Source organism: Saccoglossus kowalevskii, chromosome 3, assembly GCF_978046115.1.
Source record: "Saccoglossus kowalevskii chromosome 3, keSacKowa6.1, whole genome shotgun sequence".
NCBI classification, from domain to species: Eukaryota; Metazoa; Hemichordata; class Enteropneusta; family Harrimaniidae; genus Saccoglossus; species Saccoglossus kowalevskii.
The window spans coordinates 34074037-34086362 of NC_140643.1; the positions used below are offsets into that span (position 1 = coordinate 34074037).

Below are 12326 nucleotides of genomic sequence, written 5' to 3' on the forward strand. Positions count from 1 at the left end.
TTGAGTTTACCCATCGTTTACGCAATTTGTATTTATTTTTCGAGAATTTTTCATCTGAATCGCAACAGACTGCAAGCAAGTCTAGCATGGAATTGATACATTCAATAACGGTGACTGAAATGTTTTTGTGTAATTCAAATGCGTTAATTAATGCAGTGAATATTGCACGGATCAACTGTTTTGGTGAACACAGCTTGAGTGATGGGATAGAGAAAACGGTTGTCACTGCGGACGCGTAATTTCATAATTTTAACTTCGTTTAACAAAATATTTAGTCATTATATCTGATTTCAGAGTTGGTAAAACATCACTTACGAACCAGTTTGTAAATAACAAATTCAGCAACCAATACAAAGCTACTATTGGTTTTGATTTCTACACCAAAGAAGTCGAGGCTGATAACGAACTTGTCACACTGCAGGTAAAAAACAAAACACAGTAAATATTATTATGTCCGATTAGTGGCCCATTTACTTCTTTCCAGTTGTATACACATCACAGTAACTTGAACACTGAACACTGCCAACAACGACTGCGATACATTACATGACATATTACATGAAGTACATTACATTACATAATATATTAGAAGGGGATACTTGACTTAAAACTTACTTCACCTTACATGACACATCACATGGGGTAAGTTATTTAAATCACACTTCACCTTACATGACATGTCACATGAGGTAAGTTATTTAAATCACACTTCACCTTACTTGACATATCACATGAGGTAAGTTATTTAAATATCACTTCACCTTACATGACATATCACAGGAGGTAAGTTATTTAAATCTTACTTCACCTTACATGACATGTCACATGGGGTAAGTTATTTAAATCTGACTTCACCTTACATGACACGTCACACGAGGTAAGTTATTTAAATCTTACTTCACCTTACATAACTCGTCACATGAGGTAAGTTATTTAAATCTTACTTCACCTTACATGACATATCACATGAGGTAAGTTATTTAAATCTCACTTCACCTTACATGACATATCACATGGGGTAAGTTATTTAAATCACACTTCACCTTACATGACATGTCACATGGGGTGAGTTATTTAAATCTTACTTCACCTTATATGACATGTCACATGGGGTAAGTTATTTAAATCACACTTCACCTTACATGACATGTCACATGAGGTAAGTTATTTAAATCTTACTTCACCTTACATGACATATCACATGGGGTAAGTTATTTAAATCACACTTCACCTTACATGACATGTCACATGCGGTAAGTTCTTTAAATCTTACTTCAGCTTACATGACATGTCATATGGGGTAAGTTATTTAAATCACACTTCACCTTACATGTCACATGAGGTAAGTTATTTAAATCTTACTTCACCTTACATGACACGTCACATGGGGTAAGTTATTTAAATCACACTTCACCTTACATGACATGTCACATGAGGTAAGTTATTTAAATCTTACTTCACCTTACTTGACATGTCACATGAGGTATGTTATTTAAATCACACATCACCTTACAAGACATGTCACATGCGGTAAGTTATTTAAATCTTACTTCACCTTACATGGCACGTCACATGGGGTAAGTTATTTAAATCACACTTCACCTTACATGACATGTCACATGAGGTAAGTTATTTAAATCTTACTTCACCTTACATGACACGTCACATGAGGTAAGTTACTTAAATCTTACTTCACCTTACATGACATGTGACATGCGGTAAGTTATTTAAATCTTACTTCACCTTACATGACATGTCACATGGGGTAAGTTATTTAAATCTTACTTCACCTTACATGACATGTCACATGAGGTAAGTTATTTAAATCACAATTCACCTTACATGACATATCACATGAGGTAAGTTATTTAAATCACACTTCACCTTACATGACATGTCACATGAGGTAAGTTATTTAAATCACACTTCACCTTACATATCACATGAGGTAAGTTATTTAAATCTTACTTCACCTTACATGACATGTCACATGGGGTAAGCTATTTAAATCTGACTTCACCTTACATGACACGTCACACGAGGTAAGTTATTTAAATCTTACTTCACCTTACATAACTCGTCACATGAGGTAAGTTATTTAAATCTTACTTCACCTTACATGACATATCACATGAGGTAAGTTATTTAAATCTCACTTCACCTTACATGACATATCACATGGGGTAAGTTATTTAAATCACACTTCACCTTACATGACATGTCACATGGGGTGAGTTATTTAAATCTTACTTCACCTTATATGACATGTCACATGGGGTAAGTTATTTAAATCACACTTCACCTTACATGACATGTCACATGAGGTAAGTTATTTAAATCTTACTTCACCTTACATGACATATCACATGGGGTAAGTTATTTAAATCACACTTCACCTTACATGACATGTCACATGCGGTAAGTTCTTTAAATCTTACTTCAGCTTACATGACATGTCATATGGGGTAAGTTATTTAAATCACACTTCACCTTACATGTCACATGAGGTAAGTTATTTAAATCTTACTTCACCTTACATGACACGTCACATGGGGTAAGTTATTTAAATCACACTTCATCTTACATGACATGTCACATGAGGTAAGTTATTTAAATCTTACTTCACCTTACTTGACATGTCACATGAGGTATGTTATTTAAATCACACATCACCTTACAAGACATGTCACATGCGGTAAGTTATTTAAATCTTACTTCACCTTACATGGCACGTCACATGGGGTAAGTTATTTAAATCACACTTCACCTTACATGACATGTCACATGAGGTAAGTTATTTAAATCTTACTTCACCTTACATGACACGTCACATGAGGTAAGTTACTTAAATCTTACTTCACCTTACATGACATGTGACATGCGGTAAGTTATTTAAATCTTACTTCACCTTACATGACATGTCACATGGGGTAAGTTATTTAAATCTTACTTCACCTTACATGACATGTCACATGAGGTAAGTTATTTAAATCACAATTCACCTTACATGACATATCACATGAGGTAAGTTATTTAAATCACACTTCACCTTACATGACATGTCACATGAGGTAAGTTATTTAAATCACACTTCACCTTACATATCACATGAGGTAAGTTATTTAAATCTTACTTCACCTTACATGACATGTCACATGGGGTAAGTTACTTAAATCTTACTTCACCTTACATGACATGTCACATGGAGTAAGTTACTTAAATCACACTTCACCTTACATGACACGTCACATGGGGTAAGTTATTTAAATCTTACTTCACCTTACATGACATGTCACATGAGGTAAGTTATTTAAATCACACTTCACCTTACATGACATGTCACATGCGGTAAGTTATTTAAATCACACTTCACCTTACATATCACATGAGGTAAGTTATTTAAATCTTACTTCACCTTACATGACATGTCACATGGGGTAAGTTACTTAAATCTTACTTCACCTTACATGACATGTCACATGGGGTAAGTTACTTAAATCTTACTTCACCTTACATGACATGTCACATGGGGTAAGTTACTTAAATCTTACTTCACCTTACATGACATGTCACATGGGGTAAGTTACTTAAATCACACTTCACCTTACATGACACGTCTGTTAAGCCACTATTTTGGTATTTGCCACTATTTTGGTACCCGCGAAAATTAAAACCAACGTCCTCTTGCTCTTTGTTATTATTTTTCTTCACAAGTCAATAAATCTCATAATTCTGAATAATTCTGGACAGTTTGTGTATAATTTGGAGTAATTTGTTATGTTTAATTTAAGTTTTCTTTACTTGCGCATCTTTTCAGACCGAATTGTCATCTTTTTGACGCAGACACAGTGACGCTAACTTAGGGGGTATTACAATCGGCTGTCCTAACAGCCATATCGCGGAGCTCAATTCAACTGTCGTACTTTTAAAAATCAATTGCATAGCATATCCGTCGCCGATTGAAATGGTGTTAGTGCATCGAAACTGTTCGGCGAAGCTGCTAGGTAAGTATATGACGATTCAATACTAATATTGATATTTACTAGCTAGCTATCGCACTATGACTTGTTTAGTGTGCCTGCTCAGACTGCTGCGGCGTCTCGAGTCCATTTGATTCTATCATCATCATCATGTTGTGTTCAATTCCAATTTCGAATGTGCATCGATTTCTTAAAACAGTAATTTATAGACATGTATATAGTTCATCTGATCCAGAAAGTGATAGTTTAAACTTCATGTACATGTCCAGCTTGAATTTAAATAATCTATATGCGGACGTTGAGCAGACGGACAACAACAGAGCCACCGAGCGATATGCTATTTTTCCGTTTTGTGTTTCTTCCATTTGAGATGCATTTCTGTAAAATATTCCGTATATGATGACAGAATTCGCTGGTGTTGTAGCATCCATTCTGGAAATTTTTATATTTTAGCAGCTATTTATTTTCTTGAAATTAAAATGTTTTAATACGCAAGATTTAAGTAATTAATGAGGTCTTGATATTAGTAATTTATACCCATAACCTGAATGATATTCTTGTATAAAACATGTCAGTCACTTTCTTATTTTATCATATTTTTTCTCTATAACATGACGAGATAGAACAATTTGTATAATATATTATACTCTTGCGTAAATGACAAAGGTGTGTCAATAGTCAATAAAACAGCTAGCTGCGGTTCCGTAGCTCTTTGGTGCGACCTACAATCGAATTTCGCCCTAACAATTTCATTTAGACGTCTTTTTTTTAATTTTGTAGTTGTACGTCGAACATAGAGCTACGGGATCTATCACAGTTTAATAACAGGAATCTGGCATACATAAATTAAATCGCTTTTGCTTTCGATTACTATGGTGTGACGTACCTTTATTGTGAATTGATTGCTGGATGAATAACATACAAACTTTTGTTTGCAATCTGTGTTTATAAATAAGCAATAATTTGTGATATTTTACAATTACCGCGGAAACCAAGCAAATTACGAGAAAACGGCAGCCATTGACATCCCACACTCCCTAGCACAGAATAAATGTAATCTCGTTTGGCAGTCATGTGATACAGTGGTGGAAGAATAAAACTCACTCTTCCCGTTATTCTAATTGTTCCAAGAAAGCAATCACATACAGTATTTATAATTGTATGATTTTTGTTTAATAATAGAAACTAGTTGCATAAACGCAATTTATCTACTGATTTCGGTCACGTGGTACAAAATTATAGGTCTCGCGTAATTTGCTATAAACTCTGGAATACAAAATGGCGTCTTTCGTCTTGTTATTTTTCTGCGACTCGGTGTACAGTAAATAAAGTCAATTATTTATGACCACCGTCATCATTTCACAGCGCAAATAGGTTCTGGTCATTGTTTGGAAGTAAATAAACATAGTGAGTACTTTCGAAGGTCTTAAAATGTGATTTTCGCGACAACCAAATTTGGCATGTGGATTTTAACCGGGCCGGCCAGAGTCAGTCACGTAAATAATGCGGTCTGCAACATAGGGCTATGATTCCACAGCTATAAAACAGCCTAGGCAATACTATAGTCATTTAGAAAAGACATACAATTTGTTATTAATCTCATTATACACTTGTTATTAATCTCACTAATAACAACCATTCATGGTTATTTCAATTTTTGTATTACATTTTAATTTGTTTAGTAAGTTTTACAATACAAAAACCATCTTTATTATTGCTGCATTGTGGATATAAATGTAGCTCCAGAATGTGAGTAACCACTTGGAATTCCTACTGAATTTCGGGACGCCATGAATTCACAGAAATGCTTTCTTAATTTCATTTCCAAATACTTGCTGTGATAGATGAATGTTTAAACAATCATTTATACATGTTCCATAAGTGAATAAATAATATTACTAAAAAAATCCTTTGAAAATCAAAAGTTTACCATTCAATCTATTTGTATCTAACAACGTTGTCCTGACTCACTGCACTAATGATCAATGGGATAATGGCTTCCTATAGAGAAGAAATGTGTTAACTCAATATTGGATTTTGCAAAGAATTGTGGAATTGAAAATTGAACTGAACAATATAACCATAAAATTTTTAAAAATAACTTGCACGTTGCTTGAAAACAGGAGAGGTAAAAAGCTTATTTTAACGGAGGGCTCTATGGAAAAGATGTGAGCCCCCCCCAATGCCATCTACAGTTCAATTTTCTATCTCACAACTTTTTGCAAAATCAAATATGGAGTTAACACAGTTCTTCCCTATACATGTATATAACACATTTCTTCCCTATACTATACTGGATATTATGAATCACTGTCTTAACTATGAAACAAATAATAAGGTATAATTATTCCCTTAGAACCTAACCTGACTCACTGCACTAACAACCAATAAGACATTTGTTACTCATAATTAGGACTAGATATTATTATTATTTTTAATAATTTTTTTGTGCCAGGCAACAGTTCCGGACATTAAATTTCACTGTTGACTCTCCTGACTTTTTTTATGTGCAAATTGCAAGTGCTGACACATAGTGCATTTTTGCCACAGAAGTCATATTCAAGTTTGGGACTACATGACAGGACTGTGCGGCCATTTTCCTATCAAATGGCAATTTAATGCACTATCCGACCTTAATCAAAGTTCCCCCAAAGTCGCATTCGTTAGTGAATAAATCTTGGCCAGTGGAATTGGGCTTTCCATGTTCAGCCTTAGTAGGATTTGAACTTGGGTCTACAAATCATGAGTCTGATGCGACAACCACTACAGTATACTACCAGTGACCGATAGGACTAGGTATTATTACCTGGTAATCGAAGACGACCTGACCCGACTCACTGCACTAACTATAAAACTAATAATAAGGTATTATTATTCCCCTAGAACCTAACCTGACTCACTGCACTAACAACAAATTGGACATTTTTACCTACATGTATAACAACAGTGTTCTCTCCACACCTCTAAAGCGTAATGGTACAGTGATGTGACCCTGTGAGATGTTCTTTCAAGGGTGTGGTCCCTCTAAATCCAAATCAAATACTAGAATATTAATAATTTGCCCATTGCACGTAACAGCAACAATGTGACAAAACAAGTCTCACAAATCACAAATACTGCATATGTCCGGAAAATATACTGATTTGGTACACTGCTATTATTTGCAGTTTGTACTTTAATTAAAAAAAAAAACAAGTGAAATTAGGTCCCATTGAAAATAAAACTGTACATAAATCGAAGCAAAATTTATTCAACTGCAGGCATCGCCAAAGAAAAAAAACTGACTGGCAACACTGTTGTTTGGAGGTGTCAATCTGCCCAACGATTGTGTGTCTCGGCTACGCTGGTGGCTCATGCTTTGCCAAATTTTGCCGAATGGCGAGTTGAGTTTTAAGTTGATTTGCCAAATAATATATTTTATAGCCAAAATTGACCATATTTTAGGAAAGTAATGATTATTTGAATGTATAAACCATCTTTATAGTAATGTTCTTGAATGTATAATAAAGAAAAATGAACGACTTTTACCATAATATTTTTTCTGATAGTTAGTCGATTTTTCTAGGATAGTTGACATCGCCATGTCTACAACAGAGCTGGTATTATGTTACTGTATTTTGCCGATCATGTATTAAAAAACTCTTGAAAATATGATACATCAGGGCAAAATGTAAGATAAAATTGGAAACTTTGGTCTGACCTTTTGCATCACTTCCTGTTGAAACACCAACAAAGTCGTATGTTATCGCATGACTTTGTGGACATTTTTTTTTTATCATCCCCAGTTCTTTCTAAGATTAAAACATTAACTCGAGACACACGTTAGATCAAAAGAAATACCTGGATTGCCAGTCTGTTTATTAGTGGTTCTAAGATAATCGCCAATGAATCATTTTCAGGAATTTTTTTAAACAAGAAACAGGGGTGCATCGCCCTCATGCCATGGCCATGTGCCCCTTAGGGATCACAAGTGGCTTCAGTCTTCAACTTTGACCTGTCTGACAGAAATTTTGGCCCAAAGGAAGCCAGAGAATGCTCCACACCCTGATAGGGAAAACCCCATCTCCCCTACTTGATGGTGCCGCTGAATTGCAGTGCTCCCTCTTGCAGTTTTTTTAGCTCCGCTGTCGACTTTGTCGAGCGGAGCTTATCATATGAGTGATTGTTCGTCGTCCGTGTCAATGTTTTACTTTTTCGACTTCTTCTTGAAAACTACAAGCCTGAATGCTTTGATACTTGGTGTATATGTACCTTGGGTAGACCTCTCTTAGGTTTGTTCATTTCATGTTGATATCTTCAATTCTCTAATTTTGGTGAATATTTTTGTCATTTTTGGTAAAAAGTGATATTTTCGACTTCTTGTTAAAAACCGCAAGTGCAATTGCTTTGATATTACATATATAGGTACTACATGTGGACCTCTCTCAGATTTGTTCATTTTGTAATGATATCTTTAATTCTTTAATTTTGGTGAATATTTTTGTCATTTTTGGTAAAAAGTGATATTTTCAACTTCTTGTTAAAAACCGCAAGTCCAATCGCTTTGATACTACATATATAGGTACTACATGTGGACCTCTCTCAGATTTGTTCATTTCGTGATGATATCTTCAATTCTCTAATTTTGGTGAAAATTTTTGTCATTTTTGGTAAAAAGTGATATTTTCGACTTCTTGTTAAAAACCGCAAGTGCAATTGCTTTGATATTACATATATAGGTACTACATGTGGACCTCTCTCAGATTTGTTCATTTTGTAATGATATCTTTAATTCTCTAATTTTGGTGAATATTTTTGTCATTTTTGGTAAAAAGTGATATTTTCGACTTCTTGTTAAAAACCGCAAGTGCAATTGCTTTGATATTACATATATAGGTACTACATGTGGACCTCTCTCAGATTTGTTCATTTCATAATGATATCTTAAATACTCTAATTTTGGTGAATATTTTTGGTAAAAAGTGATATTTTTGACTTCTTGTTAAAAACCGCAAGTCCAATTGCTTTGATATTACATATATAGGTACTACACCTGGACCTCTCACAGATTTGTTCATTTTGTGATGATATCTTTAATTCTCTAGTTTTGATGAATATTTTTGTAGTTTTTGGTAAAAAGTGATATTTTCGACTTCTTGTTGAAAACAGCAAGTCTGATTGCTTTGCTATTATATATATATAAGTACTACATATGGACCTCTCTCAGATTTGTTCATTTTGTGATGATATCTTTAATTTTCTGATTTTAGTCAATATTTTTGTAATTTTTGATAAAAGGTGACTTCTTGTTAAAAACCGCAAGTCTGATTGCTTTGATACTATACATATATGTACCTCAGGTAAACCTCGCTCAGATTTGTTCATTTCATGATGATATCTTCAATTATCTAATTTTGATGAATATTTTTGTCATTTTTAGTAAAAAGTGATATTTTTGAATTCTTGTTGAAACAGCAAGTCCGATTGCTATACATACCATACATATTGTTCATTTTCTTATATGATATCCTCTGTTCTTTAATTGAAATGGTGCCTTGCTAACAGCGGAGCTATCTCAGCCGATAGGCTGCTTGTTTTGCTGTTCTATTTCAAACTTTATTTGACTTGATAAATACATAAAAGACAATGGAGTAAAATGATATAAAATATCAGACTCTCTCGTCTTTAATTAATTGTAGATAGATTGTTAACTAATTTTATACTAACACAGTTATTGTATCACAATATTCAATGGGAAAATTATGCAAATTAGATACAGTGTGTGACTTGGGGTCTGGGGAGAACACTGAACTTGGACTGGATTTTTTTAATCCTGAGGCCCTGACCTGAATCACTGCACTAACAAGCAATGAGACATTTGTTATCTATAACTAGAACTGGGTTTTACATGTATTAATCCTGAGACCATGGCCATAATCATTGCACTGATGAACTGGGTATATTAGTTTCAGAGGACCTGACTTGACTCAGTGCACTAACTACCAATGGGTCATTTGTTATCTATAACCAGGACTGGGTATTATTATTCCCAGAGAACCTGACCTAAGTCACTGCACTAACTAGCAATGAAACTTTTGTTACTTATAACTAATACTGGGTATTATTAATCCCAGAGGACCTGACCTAACTCACTGTACTAACTAGCAATGGAACTTTTGTTACCTATATCTAGGACTGGGCATTATTATACCCAGGGAATCTGACCTAACTCACTGCATTAACTAGCATTGGGACTTTTGTTACCTATATCTAGGATCAGGCATTATTATACACAGGGAACCTGACCTAACTCACTGCACTAACTAGCAATGGGACTTTTGTTACCTATATCTAGGACTAGGCATTATTATACCCAGGGAACCTGACCTAACTCACTGCATTAACTAGCAATGGGACTTTTGTTACCTATATCTAGGACTAGGCATTATTATACCCAGGGAACCTGACCTAACTCACTGCACTAACTAGCATTGGGACCTTTGTTACCTATATCTAGGACTGGACATTATTATACCCAGGGAACCTAACCTGACTCACTGCACTAACTTCATGTACAAATCAGACTTTTGTTACTTATACTAATACTGGGTATTATTAATCCCTGGGGCTCTGTTCTGGCATTTGTTAATGAGGACTGGGTTTTATTAATCCCAGAGAACCTGACCTAACTCACTGCACTAATGACCAATGAGTCATTTGTTACCTATAATTAGGACTGGGTACTACCGGTATTAATATTAATTCCCTGACCTGACTCACTACACTAACTACTAATGGAAGACTTGTTACCGATAACCCTTAGGCCCTGTACTGGGATAAATTAGCATAACATACAAGCTTTGTATTTTGATAGATATTTTAACAATTTTTTTTTTATTATTGTAGGAAACTTGGAAATACTATACAGAGAAATGAAAGAATATGGTATCAATGGCTTCAGTACCTGTAACAATGATTTATGACTTTTTAGTAATTGTATTTGTATACCACTTTTTCAGTTTTCTGATTATTTCATGACTGTATGGTGTATTTTGTTATAACATGATGATAATAACAAAAATATTATAAAACTGTATTACAAAGGTACCATACAGTATAACAACAAGAATTAAAGTGTGATTATAAATTTATACTTAATTTAGAAATAATGTTTCTCTTCTGGACCCTTGTCAGTGTTGGTCACTTTGTAGTAAAGCATGTGATCATGTCAGCATTATGCATATTGTCAACAATTATAATATTTGAACTCTCAATATTTTCCAAATGAGTGAGATGATAAGTAAGATGGTGCATTGTTTATTTTCAAGCATGCTATATATTAAATTGCTCAGTACTATGGAAAATTCTATAATATTTGAAATTGCAGTGTTAGATTCTTTAATTGAGCAAATAATATATTTTGTACACCTATGAGACAAAAATATATTATTTCTGCTTCTTGCAATACCACATTGTGTTGTGTTTATATTCTACAAAATGTTTGCTTTAAAAATTTAAACTTGATTGAAGCATAAAGCTTTGATCTCTATGATTTATGTCTAATAATTTAAAAACAACTGTTCATATGTAGCACAAATTAGGGGCTTACAGTTTGACCTAGGTTCATGGTGTACACTAATTGTGGTTGGCATGGTCACACTAATTTCCCAGCAGTGTAAAGGCAGATCACAACAAACTTGATATGAGCATCATACTTAGTGGGTTGTTATGTCACATCGTTTTGTTCAAAAATGGGAACTGATTGGGATTGATCTTTGTGTGTGTGTACAAGCGTACATCTCCAGCTGCATCGTTAACATGCCAGGACTGCTAACATTCTAACTGTACACATGCATCAAACATCTTGTGATATACCGGTATATATCAATATGTATATACCGATATATACATTGTCCTGAAACCAGATCTTGGTCGTGTGTATGGGATTCTTTCAAATTTGGTTTAAACATGGGATCATCCAATATGACAATAAAATTGATCATGTGTGGGGTCCAGTGCCCTTTAGTTTAGTTCTATATTTTCTGATGAGTCAAGTCTACTCAAAAAATGTAGCCCAAATAGAAAAATTCTTGGGATAGATAAGTATATGAGGTGACTGAGATGGTACAATAACCTCAGTGTAGATCCACTGTTATACCACTGCCACCTGCTGTTGATTTATTCGTCGAGCAGAGGGCAGGAATATTAGGTAGGGTTGCAAATTCCACACCACGCCAAAGCACCATTTGATTACAAGTGGGAACATCAGTACTGTATTTCTGGTGACAAACCAGATTGTAAAGGGGACCCTGTATCATATGATCCAGTACTGTTGGTGGACCCAGATGAACCATTCTTTTGCAAGGA

The 12326-nt window shown here is 34.4% G+C and overlaps 1 long non-coding RNA gene across 1 annotated transcript; it reads left to right on the top strand.

Moving 5' to 3' along the window:
* Window positions 1–3851: 3851 nt before the first annotated feature.
* On the top strand, window positions 3852–11429 carry LOC146747842 (uncharacterized). Its single transcript, XR_014928886.1, has 2 exons — window positions 3852–4004; window positions 10866–11429. It is a non-coding gene; the product is annotated as an uncharacterized LOC146747842 (long non-coding RNA).
* The last annotated feature ends 897 nt before the right edge of the window (window positions 11430–12326 follow it).